Raw genomic sequence first — 18,825 nt, 5'->3', positions numbered from 1 at the left:
ATAATGGTAATAATACTAAATAATAATAAAAATAGTAATAATAACAATTGAAACAAGACAGTCATTGTACAAAACCCTAGAGCAGGTATTTTTTTTACAATACCTGCTGAGAAACACAGCAATGAAATAAGCACTTTTTGAGTTGCAGCACTGATGTGAAGGTGATGTACCTGCAGCTAAAAAGGCATATTCCACCTCTGCCACTCAGGCAGGCTCAGTCCCCACCATGAACTCTCGTTTCATGGTTGTTTTCCTGCAATCTCACACCCACCAGTCCCAGCTGCTGCTGGTTGCTGCCTCCCCTCTGCTCTGTGTTTGGGATACTGCACATACTCCTTCTGACAGCTTGCAGAGGCTTGTATAAACTATCTGGATACAGTTTATAGTAAGAAAGAAGTCGGTGAGATTTACAACTACTGTTTCCAGGGCCATAAATAGGTATGTAGGTATAAGGACAGCAGTAAGCTGCTACTCTCAGAGGAAAAAAAATACTATATATCTCCCTCAGACACTCTGTGTGGGGAGGTAGGGCAGCTCAAATGGTCCAGACCTTTACAGATGGGCAAATGAAGGGAGACTGAAAATAGAGTTGCATATACAAAAGCTTCTTCACCACTGACAGCTCCATGTGAAACACACAACATAAAATGGAGATTAAGGGAAAAGACTGTCAGGTTGGACTAGGTGATATTTAAAGATCTCTCCCAACCCCAACCATTCTATGGTTTTATGATTATGAGATGTCAAATCAAAATCATGGTAGTCCAGTAAGGACTTTACAAAGAGACTGCAGAATAAAGCTTTTCACTCTATCACCAAAGAACACATATGAATGCAGCCAGGTGCCTTCAAATAAAAACACAATTCAACAAAACAATCACTTGAGAACTAGCTAGGTCTTACTAATCTTACTAGTCAGGAAGAAAGAAATAAAAAAATTGTTTCTTGAGGCTAGGAATTGGATTATTGGTTTTGCAGTGCCATTTCTCTTCAAGAGAGCTGTGACACACAGCAATAGAAAGAGATCATGATGGAAGTGGAAGGAGAAAATATTTTGATTGAGATTCTCAACAAGTTTGAGATTTGAGAACAAAACCTAGATTTAGCAATGAACATTTTTCTTTTGGTAGGGCAGGAATCTGCAGGGTGCTGGCACTTGCTGCTGTGTCACAGGCATAACACGGAGCTGCTTCTGGAGCAACACACTGGAGCTGTCTGCAACCAACCAGAGAAATCTACATGGGTCTGGCTGCTAGGCACTGCACAGCAAACACCTTTCTGAAAGCCAGCTCCCCAAAATCTGCCTCTCAGTGGCCCTCTGATGAGAGTCTCTGAAAACTTGGACAAAGTGTAAGACTCTTCACAAAAAAAAAAAAAAAAAAAAAAAGAAACAAACAAACAATAAATGATTGTTAAATGATTGTTGATAAATACAGTGGCTGCTCTCCAACTTTCTCTACAAAAAAATCAGGTTTGTCATTTGTTCAAAGAGGCAATATTTAGAGAAAGGGCTGTTGCCATTACCTTTTAAAATTACATCCAGCTCAGGCCATAGTAGCTGGTTGACCTGCCTAAATAAAAAGCAATGCACAGCAACATCAGGTCAAATAAATCACACTTTCTCTCAGATAAGCCAAATTCATACTGCAGACATCATGTGGGAAATAGGAAAGCAGATGCAGTCAGCCTTCAATCTACCAGTTCTGAGAGAAACCTAGAAATTTCCTTCCTCATGTGTTAAGGTTCAATCACTTCAAGGAGGAAAGCTCTCCAGCAAAGCTGGCCTTGGACTGCTATCTGAATTAGAAATGCCCAAATCCATACAAGGTGCTGAATACAACTATTTTGAAGGGAATATAATAACATGCTATTTTTGATGGACACAAGGGAGTGCTTAAAAAGACACATCTGTCTTGGCTGAGTGGAAGAGCCTCTGGTTCCACCTCTGGTGCCACCTCCCTCCAGTCACCCCTACCCAGAGAGCCGCCCCCAAGGGAAAAGCACAGACTGGAAGTCTTCAGCATTCTGGAACTCCTTCCACATTCAAACATGTTATCTGCTCCAAAACCACGATTGTTCCCCCTCCAATGGTCGGCTCATGCCTAGATATTTGAGAAGATAACCACTTTTCAGCTAACCACACATTAACTCAAACCACCACAGCTTCAGCTTTCCAACTCGGCCAGTTCAGTCGCCACAGCTGGGAGTCCCTCAAAGCCAGTTGAGTGTTTGGAAAGGTTCAACTTTGCAGGCACGGCTCAATTAAAAGCTCCACAGAGCACAGATCACTATTTAAAGCTGAACTGTTTGCTTTTGTTTATTTATAGCAAAACCATTAATTGCTAATCACACATTTGTTTGCTGGAAAAGCAACACTCCAAAATAAACACCAAGTTTAAAGACTGTTCACAGAACACTGAATGGTATCAGGAACAGTGCTAAAAATGTAAATCAGAAACATCAAAACACATCAGGACTTCAACTGGAGGAACAAACAACCCATTATTTTTGTGCCAGAAAAGAGGTTACCCATAAGCCGCCAGTTACCCACAGAGTCATCTACGGTCCAGCAGTTATTTGTGTCCTGAAGAATAACAGACACCATGGCAGACTATCTGTTGAAAATATCTTCGTGGCAATCAGCATATGTTAGATTAAATGAGGTACCTCTTAATGTAGATTTTTGATAATCACCTTGGAAAAGTGCCTTTAAAATATTTGGCATAAGCGGCAGAACCTCAGAAAAAAAGTGTATTTTTATGTATGATCCTATTTCAAATGTCAAAATAATACAAAATTTTAAAACGAAGAAAAAAGGAGCTCGGCTTTCTTTTAGCTCTCCTCACTAACAGAGTTCCATGCTTCCCTCTGAAGAAGCAAATTCCTCAAATATCTGCAGGAGCAGTGCACAGAAAAACAGGGAAAACAGCCCTATGGAGCTATGATCTGCCCTTTCTCCATGGAACACACTTTAAACAAGCACAGCAGCCCTGGCTTCATGGAGAGCCTCACCACCAGGCACACTGGGAAGCAGAACAAACTCCATGGCAGACTGCTGCCTATCTTCTGAAATCCCTGTGGGCACTGAGCTTCTCTGAGGCACTGGATGTCACAAAAACTTCGACTGCCAAGTGTCTCCACCTGCCCTGACATCAGGGCCCCTGAGATCCCTGATTTGTGTGCACACTTGAAGGTCAGGTTAGTGCACACAGCCCATTTCCAGAGGAGCAAACAGGCACAGTGTCTCAACAGAGGGTCATACATTTGTGTTCCTCACCACCACTGCCGTGGCTACCATTCAAAACTCATCATTTATTCACAGGTCAGGAGTTTGGGATGGGTCTTCAAAATTACATGTAGATCTTGGAAAGTTAACTGGATACTGATCATGAAGTGGAGACCAGTAAGGCCAGAGGTGGTAGTAATAATAATAATGAAAATAATAATATTAATAATACCACCAACATCAACAACAGTGTTATGATTCCATTATGTTGTTTACAATGGCAGCCACCAGGAAGAACAGCCGCATCTCAATGTCTCATCCTTTTCTGTTTCTTCTTCTGGAGTCAGGATCACTTGCAGCCAAAGGTCAGGTTGCAAAGCCTGTGCTCTCAAATCCTGGGCATCACACCAAACACTGGCTGGAGTAAATCACCTAAACATGCACAGTAAGGTCAGACCCAGTCCCCCTGATCATGTATTCATCATGTCTCACTCCTGTGCATCAGTTTGCTGCCAGGCTCCTTGGTCCAATTGCCCCCTGCCTGCTGATGCCCATCAAATCCCCATGGATAAATCTTCCTAACAGAGCCACCTTAGACACTCTGACAAGCAGAGAAGCTGCCAGTGAAGTGACCACCTCACATCACACACTGAACATCCAACCTAGTGCTTGCCAATAAATGGGGCAGATCCCATGTTCTCGAGATGTTGATCCATGTTCCTGAAAGACAGTCACTGGCTCTACACCTTCTGTTTGTTCACCAAGAGGGGAGCCATCAGTGCTGGCACCCCCATACCATCCCACCTGTTCCCTAAAAACCCAGGCATGGCTATGCCACGCTGCTCCATCACTCCTGCCTCATCCCAAAGGTGCTGTGATGGTGTGCAGCTCCCAGGAGCTGCATTCAGCAAAGGTACATGGATGTTCCCTCCTACAACATCCCACAGAAACAAGCTCAAGCCACATACTCACCATTCTCTTAGGCCACATATTCACCATTCTCTTATTCATTTTCTTCTGATAAGAGAAGGGGAAAACTGCTCACATGAAATAAAAAGGAGTCCAACCTAAGTAACAACTCTTAACTCATGCCCAGTGAGGCTCACTGCTCCTGAATTCAGAACTGCAGTTTAAAGTGAAGTTCCACATAACAAGGCACTACTAGCAGATAGCTCTTCCTCAGGCTCCACCATGCACTGACTGAAAGCCAGCTGCCATTTCAACCTGACCCCTGTAAATCTCCAGAAAGTTAAAAAGCCAAAAGAAGTTGTTTCAGAGAGCATCAGGTCAAAGATCAAAACCATTGGGAAGAATTTAACCTGTTTCCGCTGTGTTTTTAAAAGGAAACTATGCAGGGGGAAAAAAAAAATATATATATATATATAAAACAGCAGTGCATAAGTTTACAAAGCAAACTTACAAATCCACACAGAAGGAGGAAAAAAGCAGCATGCCTCGCTTGTGAAACGATTATGGGTAAGGACAAAATATCTGTATATAATATAGTTCTGTACCACTTTGATGGGAAAAGACTGCCAATAGCTTTTGGCATATGAAAGCTGCTCTGAGGACTTCAATAAAACTGAGTGTATTGTTAAAAAGCTTTCTCATATGCATCCCTAGAATTTATCTTCAAATGCCACTTTATTAAATTCTGTATTCTCTGGCTTTTGGAGAAACGCTTTTATTTTATTAAATGAACTACGCAATATATTGTTTCTCTGAAGAGAAAGCATCAGTAGGAATGTAAAGTAGTTCTTTCAACACCAAAAAATGCTCAACACTTTAAACTTGAAACCAGCTTCCAGTAAGAGAGCACCTAATTTGAGTGACACACACATGTACAGCCCATTTCATCATGCCCAGCTGCCCTCATACCTCATGCAACTACACAGCCTGTGACAGTTACAGACATTTCAGAGTTTAAATCCTTGTTGCTGTCTTTCTAGGGAATATCCCAAGGTCTAACACGGTCTTGAAGAACATGAAAGCATTAATTCTTTTTTTGACATCCAAAAATATTGCCTCTAAGCAGATGTTCCACAAGTGTCTATGCAAGCATCCTCTACAGCCAGTGGAACAATGAGATGTGCAAAAACCATGGAGGTAACACAGAGTTCATGCTCACATGCAGCACCAGTGAAGGGCCACGACAGTGCATCACCGTGTGAGCCTGGGCACCATAGCCTGGAGGCTCCTACCAACTTCTCTGCAAGAGTTTCAGACACTGCACAACTAAACCTAATTATATTCAGCCATAATCCTTTCATGCCACAGCCTGATGATCACTTTACAGCAGGATAAGCCACCGTGGCCACCAAAGCAGCTGTCTCAGGCTCAAACTCCCTGCTTTTTCCTGTTGTTTTTCTGGCAGTGGTTCTTTTTTTTTTTTTTTTTTTTTTTTTGTGTGTGTATGTGTGTATTTATTTTTTGTGGTTTGTGTGTGTCTGCATGGTTTTGGCATTGATTTTGTCTTTGTCATTGTTGTTTTGGTTTAGTTTGGGTTTTATCTGTTTTTTGTTGATTTTGTTCTCAGTGGGGATTGAGTTGCCCTATTGCAAATGTGCCTGCAAACAAAAGGGAGGGAGGGAGGAAGGGAGATGGGAACGGGTGCCTGGGGCAGGCAGGATCCTTTCCATGTCCATGGCAGCTCAAACTGTTTGTTAAACAACAGCCGGAGTTGAGGCAACCAAGATGGTGTGTAAAGAGCAGAAAGTACCTTTGAGAAACATACTGAACACTATCAAAATACCCAAGCCTTAAATAGACACATGAAGTGTTTAAATGCTTTCACACCCATAACAAGTTTTGTTTACTGCCCAGCATTTAAACAGCTTTCTCTTTGCTATTGTAAAATTGTTCCCAAACAGTGTGAATTTCAAGTTACAATGAATAGTAGCACTCTAACCCCTATTTACAACCCATTCAGCAACATAATTCCAGAAATAGCATGCAGGATTTCCACACTCTAAGAAATAAAACCTGTTCTTGGCTCAAAAGAATTTGTGCAAATTAGCTGACAAGAATCACTTCCTTTTGTTCTTCCTCTCTGATACAGATTATTAAAGGAAAAAGAGCATCACTAACCAAGTAATATGAAAAAGTTTTATTAAACCCATTAGAACCACAAAGCATTGTTAACATCTCTCTTGTAATTATATGCAAAATGTTCAGTATCCAAGGAAACAGAGTAATAATGAAGTTGGAGACTACTGTATAAATGCACCTTCTAAATCATTACCATGAATGTCTGTTCCAGAGGGACTGGCCAGTTTATTAGTGTGTGACACCCTGACCGCTTGGACATGCTACACTTAAAAACAAAAAGCTAACAAGCTACTTTTACATAAAGAGCTCTTTTGTTCCCCCAGTATGAACAGCCCCTTCTTAGCATCTAGTTACAGAGTTCCTCTGCAGAGCTGAATATTTCTCTAAGCCCATACTCACCTTCATGGGAGCTGTTCAGTAATGATGGGCACTAATTAAACTGCATAACCAGCAACAAATGAAGCAGAGATGTTGTCCTTTGCTCCAAGTTCTCAGCAAACTGAAATGTGCAATAGGAGAAATACTGAACCTGCGCTCTTCTCCGGACCCCACTGGTCTGAAATCCACTTCATTAGCACCAAGCACTACTGCATATTGAAACATGCCCACATTATTGAAATTAACTAAAAAATGAATACTTATGCTCCAACATCCACAGCTCACATTCTGGGAGGTTTCGCAGGAAGGCAGGCTACAGTAAGGAAGCCAATGCAAAATTAACTCCTGCTTTATGGTGTTAGCACTTAGAGCATCATGCTAAACCCCTGGGTTTTCAGCTCAATTTCAGCAAGCATTCATTTATCCTCCTGATTTCTGCCCCCCAACAACCCCTGAATATAAAGCAGTTCCAGTGGGTTCAACCACTCTGTCACACTGAGCATGAACTTTGGCATTCCACTCTTCCAGTACGTGTGGCAGTTTACAGGAGCACATACCTCAACATCCCTGCTTCTCCAGATGCCCCTGCAGTCTATGTGACCTTTACATTCCTTTTTGGCTCATTTTTTTTTCCATGAGTGACTGACAACACACACAGTAACAGAATTCTGTTGCTATCCTGGATGCTTTCTGGGATGCTGATTTGGTAAAAATCAGCACCTTCATGCTCCCTCCTCTTTTAGGCCTCGTCTCTTCAGTTTTCCCAAACTTTACTCCTTTCCCAGTGTAACTCTTGTCATCTCTGTAAGATCTAAAGGCAACTTCTCTTTCCACTCACACTGTTTTTGGGGGGGTCTTTTATCTTTTAAAACACTTGAACATCTTCAGTATATTCTGTCACTTTCTTTACACTTCCCCTCTTCCAGATTGTGTCGGGATGATCCTCATTTTTCCACCCTGAACAGCTTCATCCCCTGGAACACCTCACTGCTTTGTCTGCTACTTTCCCTTCTCAAGCTCCAAAGCTCACTTTCACATACCACAAAAAAGATCTCGCCCAATTAACCTTTTTAACTGGCTCCTATGCCTAAAATGCTTTCTTAAAAGGCTGTATAAATGAGGGACACAGCTTTCTCTCACAACTCTCTCTCTGTCAGTGTATCCCAGTACAGCGTGTCCTAATGGGAATTTCTGCATTGTATCAGTATACCAACTGGCTTATAGCACCACAATTATCTGATTACCAGACTGGCTAAACCCTTTATTTTCTAAAGGCATTGCCTTGTACTCTTGTACTTAAGCAGTTGTGCACTCAAAGCATCTCAGTGAGTGAATTTCTCATTCCCATTCCATTTTACTGTTTGGTCAGCTCATCCACTTCACCAGCACTGTTTTTTTTTTATTTTGCTTATGACCAACAGCCATGACAGCAGTAATTTCAAGAGTATCAAACTTCTCTCAAAAGCCATGTCAAAGATGGAATACCTAGAAACCAGAATGGTCAGAACCCAGTAATGGTCACAACCTGTCAGTGTTGGCAGAGCTTGTGCACCTTTGTCAGGCACTTTCTACGCAATGCAGAAAGTTACAATTCCAATCAAGACTGGTTAATTCAGAAAATACTGAATTTAAAAAAAAAGTCTGGAAGGGCATGAGGACATTTCAGTAACTTCCCATGATGATACTGCTTATGCAGACTCACCAAGAACTCAGCAGCAAGGAAATGCTAATATAATTTGAATTAATTCAATCTTTAATAGGCAGATGTAGATGCAAAACTGTAAATATTAACGACCCCCACAAAATCCACTGCCAAAAGGGAAGCTCTCCCAGCCAAGCCACCAGCACCCTCATTTTCAGAGGTACACAGCACCTATAGCTTGGTTCAGTGGGAATGTCACTGTTCACTACCATGGGAAACGAGCTCTTCACCTCTTCCTGTTTTAGTTTACTTATCGTGGTTTATGCTTATCTGTCTGCCATGAATGTCATGAGGTTTAATTAGTTTTGGTCTGCAAAACACACTGAGTTCCCTTGGAAAAGCTGCATATGCAATCACAGTAGGATCCCTGCAAGATAACTTTCTTGGCATCCCGAGAGGATCCAGCACAAGCAGCCAGAGGACAACTCCAAAAGCAAGGTACTCAAAGCACAAAGCTCTGCAATCTCTATCTGTAGCTTGAGAATCAATAGTTTCAGGGACAATATTTTGGTGCAACATACAATGAAACTGCTGTGGGAGTTACAGAAAAGTGCTGGCAAAAACATTAGCAACAGCACCTTCAGAATAAATAAAGCTAGTAAAAAAACGAAACAAACCAACCCAACAATAACCTTAAAATGGAAATATTAGGGGAAAAAGCAGAAATCAACCATACTAACAAAAGCACCATATGGGTTTCCTAAATATCCCAAACAGCTTAAAGTTGCCCAAACTCCTGTATTCATTAACTGTTCAGGACACAGATTTATTTATTTATGGCTCAGAAAAGAATTCCCAGCTCAGAAGCTTTCCAAAGAACATCCCTCCCCAGTTCTGCATGGGCACTTCAGCCAACTTGCCCTGCCATTTCCTATTCTGATGCTAATGCAGTTCAAACAACCCAACCCTGCATTTTCTATCTACGCAATAAGCCTATCTTTAAGACACCTAGTTGTGTCAGTTTAAATCACAACATTCTCACAGAGAAATCTGATCAGTTTATTTACTTCTGGAGACAGAGAAAGCAGCAGAAGAAAAAGCTTATTATAAAATTTTTTTTTTTTTTTTTGTTTATGGTGACTAACTCAAGCCCCTCTGAAACCTGTGTGAATTTAAAGAGCAGTTGAACCACAAGAAACAACAAATTTTAATTAAGATTTGCAGTTACCTTCAAGAAAAGGTACCCTGAGAAAACCTGACTGTGCACAGGCGTAACATATAATCATATAATATTATTAGGTCTTATCCAAAGTCTGCTGGAAAAAAGGCCAAGATTCTATTGATCTCTGTGGGTTCCAGCTCTCTCTCCCTTGTAAAATAAGCCTGGATTCTGCTACTCCAGCTTTCACAAGCATCCACACAGGAATATTCACAGGGCTTCTCACAAGACAGAAAAACCGTGAAGCTGAAGCCATCCATGCAAGGTACTGGATTTATTCCAGATGTGGAACTGTTTTTAATTAATTTGGAAGCATTTGAAGTATTAACTCATTAAATATGCTTTGCATTTTACACATGCACATAAGAGGGTAAGAAAACCCAAAACTGAAGCCAAAATTATAATGTCTTATTAAAAAGACTGTGACACCACTTTTAGCAAAATCAGGCTCATACGAAGACAAGACTTATAGTGCTGCCACAACACACCAACATCCAAAGCCTGCAGCTCCTGCACTGCCCATCCATCCCTAGGCAGCCCCACCTGGACATGGAGAACTCATTGTCTGGGAGCTTTACTATTTCCACCGAGTCCTGCACCTCCCCAAACACAGGGCACTTCCCACTGTGCCCATCCCCATCACAGAGAGCAGCCCCTGAAGTTCAAGATGCTGCTTCTCTACAGAGGGATGAAACAACTTGTGGCAAACCTATGTGTGAAATCATCATTACTGGTAAAAGCCATGGGATATCCTGAGTTGGAAGGGACTTAGAGGGATCACTGAGTCCAACTCCTGCCCTGCACAGGACACCCCGAGAGTGACACCATGTGCCTGAGAGCATTGTCCAAATGCTCCTTGAGCTCTGCCAGGCTGGTGCTGTGACCACTGCCCTGGGGAGCTGTTCTAGTGCCCAAACACCCTCTGGGTGAAGAACCTTTTCCTGATACCCACCCTAAACTCTGCCCAGCACAGCTTTAGGCCATTCCCTTGGGCCCTGTCCCTGGTCACCAGAGAGAGGAGATCGGTGCCCGCCCCTGTGCTTCCTCTCATGAGGATGCTGAAGGCCACAATGTCTCCACAATGCAGGCTGGAGCCGGGCGAGAGGGCAGCTCTGCACAGGGGCAGGACCAGGGGCAGAAACTCCAGCGCAGATGAAGCGTGGGCACATTTCTGCTCCGTCTAAACCCGTCTCAGGACGCCCCCAGCACAGCAGCGGGATGGGAAGAGCCCCAGTACGAGCCCACACAGCAGCACCCAGGGACGCGGGCCGTGCCAGGCTCGGTGCACGCCCGCCCGCGGCCCGGCGGTTCCCGGCGCTCCCGGCGGGGCCGGCTCCGGGATAAGCGGCTCTCGCCTCCCCTCTAGCGGCGGAGCCGCCGCCGCTGCCGGCCCCGCTGCCCGCGGGGGCTCGGAGCGGCCCGGGCTGGCACAGCCAGCGCCACCGCGGCCACCCGCGCTCCGGGCCAGGCCGGACAGCGCCGCTGGGCACCGGGAGAACGGCACAGCACGGCTGGGCACCGGGAGAACGGCACAGCACGGCTGGGCACCGGGAGAACGGCACAGCACGGCTGGGCACCGCGAGAAAGGCACAGCACGGCTGGGCACCGCTGGGCACCGGGAGAAAGGCACAGCACGGCTGGGCACCGGGAGAACGGCACAGCACGGCTGGGCACCGGGAGAACGGCACAGCACGGCTGGGCACCGGGAGAAAGGCACAGCACGGCTGGGCACCGCTGGGCACCGGGAGAACGGCACAGCACGGCTGGGCCCTGCTGGGCACCGGGAGAAAGGCACAGCACGGCTGGGCACTGCTGGGCACCGCTGGGCACACCTGGGCAGAGCGCGGCTCTCCGGCTGCCACGGAAGCCTCAGACTCCCGTAAGCAAAATCGCCACACAGTATGAAGAACCTCAACTAAGTTGAGAAGAGTTGTATTTACAACCGTCTCTCTTAGAGATCAAAACCAATCACGTATTTGGTGGCACCTAAACTCTCAAACTTTTCGACAACAATGGCTTTGTCTCCAAGGGTTAAATTTCATTCCAGAGATCACCAAGCAGGTCAGTTTCTCCTGGATCACAATTCTGCCAAACTGTGTATGATGTTCGCAACCAGCACAGAAACATTAAAAAAACCCCAAACTTCACACTTCTTCACAAGTCATAATTTTTTTTTTCCCTAAAAAAACCCCAAGCAGGAACATTCCAGTTTCTTTCCTTTGGTTGCCAGTGCTAAAATATGCTAACAGCATTAAGGCAAGGGACGACTTGAAGAGCTCACAATCTGTATTCAGCATAATTAGCAGATGCCAATTTAACTTATTACTGCTTCTTATACTGCTTTCTATATTATAAAAAATATATCAATGAAAACCTGTTATCTAAATGACTGTTTTCTCAGTGCTGATATAATGCAACAATAATGGGAAAATAAGAGTCACAGAGCGTGTGTTAGGAAATACCTGATTTTTAAAATAACATTACAAACAGCCACAGTACAGAAAGAAATGAATGCCTGCAGACGACTTCTCTCTTCCTTCACACTTTGTATTTTTAGACTGTTTCTAAAGCAATTACATATTTGGTGGCATTCCTGGCTATTCAAATAAGCAGTGCAACATTCCTGGTAAAGCGACACCACTACATCAGGTTGCTCAACTGTCTCAGCCACTCATGACTGCAAAGCATGAGAAATGAGCACCCTTAAGATGCATTTGCCATGCAGAGAACTAACAGCTAAGAAGTAAGAACACAGTAACTGAAGGAAAGCAAAGCAAGCCCTAAAATCAGCCCTTTCCAAAATGCCAAATAACGGGCTGTGTCACAGCTACGGGGACAGTTACAGAGAGCACTTCTGACTGCCTGCACGGCAAAAACACATTAACACATTTTATAAAACAATGCCCTCTTGAACTAAGAGGCTGTTGAAAGATGCATCCAGCACACACACACAAAAAGCAGCGCGCACCAAGGCTGTGGATTAAACAGGTTTCTAACACATAAATGACATAATGATTCAGTCCAGGCATCATTCACTGCTAATTCTGCTTAGTGAAGATGCATTCCTTCTTACAATTCTGCATATTACAATGCAGAGCAAACAAGTATTTTAATAAAGTATCTTCTGACTCTCGGGCTAAGTTGAAGAGCCTTGTAAGGCTATGCTTCTCCACAGCTTTAATCGATTTCAGCTATAACTTCATTTGCTATGCCTAACAGACAGTGTAAACTTCACCCTTCCCAAGAATCAAGAAGAAAATAACATTTCATACTCCCCCACAAGCAGGGTATGGAAAGCACAAAACAGAACCACTGCACACATACCCCCCAATTAAACCGGTCTCTGTGGAAACTAATAACTTTCCACAGTATGCACTGTAATCCAAGTAATAATTTTAAACAGGCATAAGCTGCAGTGTGCTGAACTAAGGCATTCTTACCTTGGGAAGGGTGCTTGAAGACATTTAGTTACAGTAAGAGAGGAGAATGTGCATGTTGCCAAGTCTTACCCCACATCTGCGCACGCACACCCCAGCCGGGTGCGTGTGCTCCCCAGGTAGAGAAAGAGCACCAGGAAAGATAAGCAGCAGCGATAATGCCCCAGCTTTATGTCTCAATCAGTAGCCAGCTAAGCTGGAGGAACCATTTGAGATGAAAAGGGAAACAATTCCAAGAAACAAGATCTTTTTCTTTTTTTTTTTTTTTCCTCCTCTGGATGCAAAGAGCTTTGCTTGGGTGACCTATAATACCTCAACACAAAAATCTTCACAACCCACCTCCCTCCTGAGCCACCGAGTTGCACATGTCAAATGACACCACACAAACAATGCACAAAGACTTCAAGAAAAAAACTAAAGAACCCCTTACCTTTTAGTCAGAATAAATGACAGATAACAGTCATGAGAAACTCAGTTGGCACAGCTGCTGTACGTATTTCTCTGCAGACTTCTTTTTAGTGGTCCCAAAAGCACTGAACATAAAAAACCTCCAGCCTGCCTGCTTCATTCTTCAGCAACAGAGATACATGCTGTCACGGTAACGCCAAGAAAAAAAAAAAAAAAAAAAAAAAAAAGCAAAAGGAACTATAGATCTTAGTTTTTAAAGCCTTTGTGCTTATAGGGAAGAAAAAGAGGGAAAAGAAAGAATAGAGAAAACACTTTTTCTAAGAGAAATGTGGTCTTGGCTATACAAGTAACCACAGCACAGATACATTCAGTTTGAATTTCCCTGTTTGCAAGCTCCTTCGGAAAAATAAAAAAAAATTCAGTCTTTAGGGGAAAAAAATCAAATGCATGGATGGGGGGAAGGGAGAGGAGGAGGGTACTGCTCCTATGTGACATACATATGGAATGAGCATTAGAACAATGCTGACAGGACAGCTAAGCAACTGCACTCTGGGGCAGCAGTTTTCAAAGCAGAGCTTTTGCAGCTTTGCAGAAAGCAGAGGAAAACAATTCAAATTAAAAAGAGCCCTCCGCAAACGGGGGGCAAAAAAAAAGAAAAAGCAAAGAAAAATGAAAGAAAGGATCTGTTAATTCAAGAACAACTACCAGACTTAAAAAAAAAAGAAAAGAAAAAAAATAGTTGGCTAATTTCTGAAAGGGGGGCGGGTGGGAACTGCCGCGACTGCTTCCCAGCGATGCGAGCAGAAGCCTTGATGTCTAGTGCACTTACATTTTATGCTGCGCACAGTGGGTCCCCTCCTCCCTGCCTGCCTCCCTCCTTCTCTCCCTCCCTTCCCTCCTTTCCCTCCGCCCTCCCTGCCTAGGAAGCTCTCTCTCCCAGGGGACAAGAATTCCAGTGGACCCAATTAACACTGTACTTGGCTGGCTCCTTGGTATGGTCGATATTAAATAAGAGGAGTTTTAGCAGCATTGAAAAATAAAGCAGCCATGTAATGTGTGGCTGATGGAGATTGCATTTTTCCTCCTACGTCTCTACTCCTCCAGTCTCAAAACGATCCAACGCAGCAGAAAAAAAAAAAAAAAAAAAACTATTTCAAAAGCATGTGCCAGTACCAGTGATCCAAGCTGCATCAGATATTTGTTAGGAACTTGATGGGAGCCCTCGGCTGCTCATTTCACTAGCTTCGGCAGTACTTTAATAAAGTGGATTTACAAATCAATGGAAGGAATCCAAAGGTTCACAAACAGGCTCTTTCATCAGGTCCGCTGCCTGACCGTACAGGAAGTTTGCTGAAGGGGTCTGGGGACTGTTTCACCAGCACACTTGTTTTCAATGGACTCCCAACAACACGACTTGTTTGGTTTGCTGAAAGAAAGGCAGTAAGAGGTTCACTGCTTTAAGGGAATGCAGCCTAGTGTGTTTACTGCTTCATTCCTGAAGCACGTGTGACAAGGCATCCTACAAATTGCAAATTATTTTAATTTGAAGAGGGAAGTCGTTGGGAGGCAGTAACCTTCTTTGGTCCTGTTTTCCCTGATCTATCAATCACAGATTGCCATGTAAAAACAATCTACTACAGGCTCTCTCTATAGAGGAAAAGCAATTACTAGCATTAACTCTTGCAGTTGCAAATAATATAATACAGTCCAGAACTGATAGAGTCTGCCTGCAAGCCATTAATCTAAAAATAAATGGGTGGTTTGCTTAAATCCAACTGGACTGAAATTCACAGGTTAAGTACTCCCCTTTCCCTTTCCATATTCCTATTTGTCGTTATAAAACTCAGTGGAAAGAAAGCCATATTTATTTGCTGTGACCAGTACAATTCCAAGCTAAGAGTATCCATCAGCAAAACTGCCTACAATTACAGGATTTCAGCACCAGTAGCTGCTTTTCCTTTTTTTCTTTCTGGGGTGGCCATGATCTTCAAATTAAACCCAATAAACAGCACTGAGCAATACCCTTGATTGAACAGCTGGGTTGACCACTGGTTTGAATCCATCTTGTTAAATTAATGTTAAATTACATTTCCATACAAATAAGATCAATTAAAAATACTCATAAAACCATGCGATCAAAGGCAGTGAAGAGTTAAATTAATTAACTCAAAAGGCCTCCAATTAAATAATGTTAAGGTTATGATTCTCCCTCTAGCTAAAAGAGTGAAAAAACCCAGCAGCCGGACAAATTTCTGTTGGCGACTATAAGCAGTAGATCCAAATATCACACCATTTGTCACAAATTCTTTATGATGCCAAGTAACATCCTTAATAGTTAGATAAGCGTGGGGCATGCAGAAATCCCAAGAAGTGGTCAACTATCCCAAGAGATATCCCAAATCAAAGGTTTATTTACATGGGAAGATCCAAAGGAGTGCATCTATATTGCTTATAGACATGAAGGCATTTTTCTTGAGCTACAGTAATTCCAGGCTCATGTACTTGCACCTGTGTTTGTGGTGAAGATGCTGCACTTCACAAGTCTCTTCTAGCTGAAGGGCTTTTTTTGAGCAAAAGGGGTCCAGGAAGAAGCACCCCTGATTGACATAGCACAAAGCAGGACAGCACCAGGTGACAATTTGAAGGAGAGGGAAATAAAAAACCTTCAGTGGAAATCACAGGTATTTATGTAGATCATCATGCTTCACAGTTGTTTTTGATCCAGCACCAGAGCATGGCAAACTGGGTCTGAAATGAGATCCAGAGGTCACTGGTAATACCAACCTGACAGAGTTGGCAAAACGACACTTCTCTTTCAGTCCCCTACCCTGAATTAGGCAGCAATGCTAATTGGCTGAAGTGTCTCTGAAAGTGGCCTAAATCTTTGTAAACAACACTTCTCTCAGCAAGGGGGTCATATCACTTTGCAATTGCTTTGGGACAACATCAGAGTGAATGAGCATGCTCACCCTGGCAATCAAATTGCTTACACAAAAAACAGTTTAGCAAGGATATAATGCACTAGATCTACACTCGCTGCAGAGCCCCAGTGGGTAGCTGCATTTTGGGAAGGTTGAGGATTACAGCCACACAGAGGCATGTAAGGGCTCTTGGAACCCATAAATGGTCCATCAGTTGGTCTGTCATCTCAACACTCCCAGGCACTAAGAATGTCTTTATTATCCCCATTTTGGAGATGATGATTTGATGACTGAAAGCCTAAACTGCCTCCCCAAGGAGATACAAAATGTATTAGAGAATAGCAGGAAACTGATTCCAGGCTTTTCAAGTCCCTTACTTGCAAAGACTCTTCTTCTTTCAAACACAAGCAACTGAATTTGACCTATTTTTTAAGTAAAGCTTTGTTCCTTAAAAAATATCAACACCATTCTAGACTAGTCAAGTTTGAATTGAAGCACTTTTCACGGTATTAGAGGAATACCTATGCTCCTTAAAGATTCTGCATGTGTATTCATTCTCAAGTTTAATTCAAAATAAAAATCCAAACTATTTTACTAGAAAATTATTTAAAGATCGTTTGACAATTAGAATGAGAGTCCCTGTTTGGTAGGACAGTGCAAGCTAGCAGAGAATTCAATGAACAGTCACCTTATATCTGTGAAGAAAAAGGGATAGAGAACATTTCTTAAAATAAGCCAGTGTGCCAGGATCAGACCAAGTTACTGGTCAATGTCCTCTGCGAGTAAAAACATCTTGAATTCCACAGTGAAGGTGGCCAACAAAACAAGCCCTTCTGCTGCTGGAGGCAGGGAAAGAGGGATGTGCTGCAGTCCTGACCCAGGCAAGAGGGTTCCAGAAAGAGTGTGCCATGGACAGATGTGTCCTGGTGAGCTGCCTTTGCTGCCTGCAGGCCTCCTCTCCCCAGCCAGCCTCTGCACACCCCACCTGACAGGAATGGTCCTCGCAGATCAGCATCACCCAACACGCTGCTGCCACCAGCAGACATGGGGCCCTGGCAATCACACAAACAGAATCCACAGGACAGGACTTATTTTACCTAAAACTATTTGGAAGAAGCAGCACTGTGCTCAGAATTTGCTTTATTCACATGAAAGGCAACTCCAGAAGTCCAAGATGGAAAGATGCATCAAAGAAAAAGAGTCGCTACCAAAAGAGAAAGAAGCCAGTATTACTACCTGAGGGCAGGAACTAATGATTGCTAAGGGGGCAATATGGTGTCATCCAGAGGAAAAGCTACAAAAGTATTACTCATCTCCTTTGGAAACTACACTGGGAAGTGCCAGCATTTTGGACAACCCCAATGTGCCCTCTTTTTTGAACAACCACAATCTATCTGGGTACCCCCAAGCACATATGAACAAAATTGCAAACATGGAAGATTAGCTACGTAAAGATAAATGGTGTAACAGAATTTCTAACAGCTAATCCACTTTATTACAGGCATCATCAACTCTGTTCATTACATAAACCTCCCAACTCAACAGTTCTCAAAGACTACAGCCTTTGGCACTATTTAAAGTTGCTTACATTTTCATTCTAATATACTCATTTTCATTATTAAAAGGAAAATAAATTGGTAGGCTTTTCTCTTTGCATCTGTTTTCATAATAGTGAAATAGATACTAGAAATTACAAAAGAAGAGAAAACATTTAACATAGCTTCATAACATAAATACTCAAAAACAGAAACAAGGCTGAACACGGGGTGATGTGGTCTTTACTCAAGAATGTGAAAAATATGCCTGCAGATATTTTAAATATTTACCAAATGAAGGGGATGTATATCAGGTTGCAGAGCTCTGGATTAAACACACTTTCAAGAGATGATGATTCATGTTAATGTACATCAGTAGGGTTGGAGGTTTGCTTTGTTCTTTTTAATTTCTAATTACATTTTAGTATCAGAATAAACAGAGAGAACACATAAAGCCAGAAACGAAACCTAAACTAAAATAAAGGAAAAACAACCTTTTAAGGCACTTAACATCAGAGAAGGTTAGCCAGCCAATTACAATTTACAACCAGGCAGTAAACCATGGTGAGGTTCAGCTGACTAATGCTCTGCACCATTATGTAGCAAGGACCAAAGATAAAAGGCCAATTTCCTATTTGAAAATTTGGTTTCAGCAATGTGCAGCTGCCAGTCTGTGGGGCTGGGTGGTTACCCCCCTTAAGGCATCCACCACGGAGGTCCAACAATCCCAAATGGACTTGCAGTGCCCACTGCATCCCTTCCATACCCCAGCTCTTCAGAAGGTGCTCATGCCTCCCAGCTAGGCACGAGGGATTCACTGCACTCTATGCCAAATCAACTGTGCTTTGGTGAACTGGGAATTGGGAAGTCTTTGTTTACATCTTCATGATGCTAACAAACCCTCTAAAGGAACTTTATTTCAAGTGACCAAACAATTTTGACCGGTTCTAGTTTTCCCATTTTTAAAGTCCTTATTCAGTGGGTCTGCAAAACATACTGGGAAAGTACAAA

General features: G+C 42.9%; 1 protein-coding gene across 1 annotated transcript in view; it reads right to left on the bottom strand.

Moving 5' to 3' along the window:
- The window catches only part of FAT3 (FAT atypical cadherin 3), a 323,797-nt gene extending 310,228 nt beyond the window's left edge, over positions 1–13,569 (bottom strand). Inside the window, exon 1 of the mRNA XM_056496985.1 lies at positions 13,381–13,569. The gene's annotated coding sequence lies outside the window, so the exon portion shown is untranslated. The remainder of the gene's footprint in view (positions 1–13,380) is intronic.
- Between the last annotated feature and the right edge of the window lie 5,256 nt (positions 13,570–18,825).

This window comes from Oenanthe melanoleuca, chromosome 1, assembly GCF_029582105.1.
Source record: "Oenanthe melanoleuca isolate GR-GAL-2019-014 chromosome 1, OMel1.0, whole genome shotgun sequence".
NCBI classification, from domain to species: Eukaryota; Metazoa; Chordata; class Aves; order Passeriformes; family Muscicapidae; genus Oenanthe; species Oenanthe melanoleuca.
Note: the sequence above shows the minus strand (reverse complement) of the source record. Positions and strands in the feature narration are given on the sequence as shown.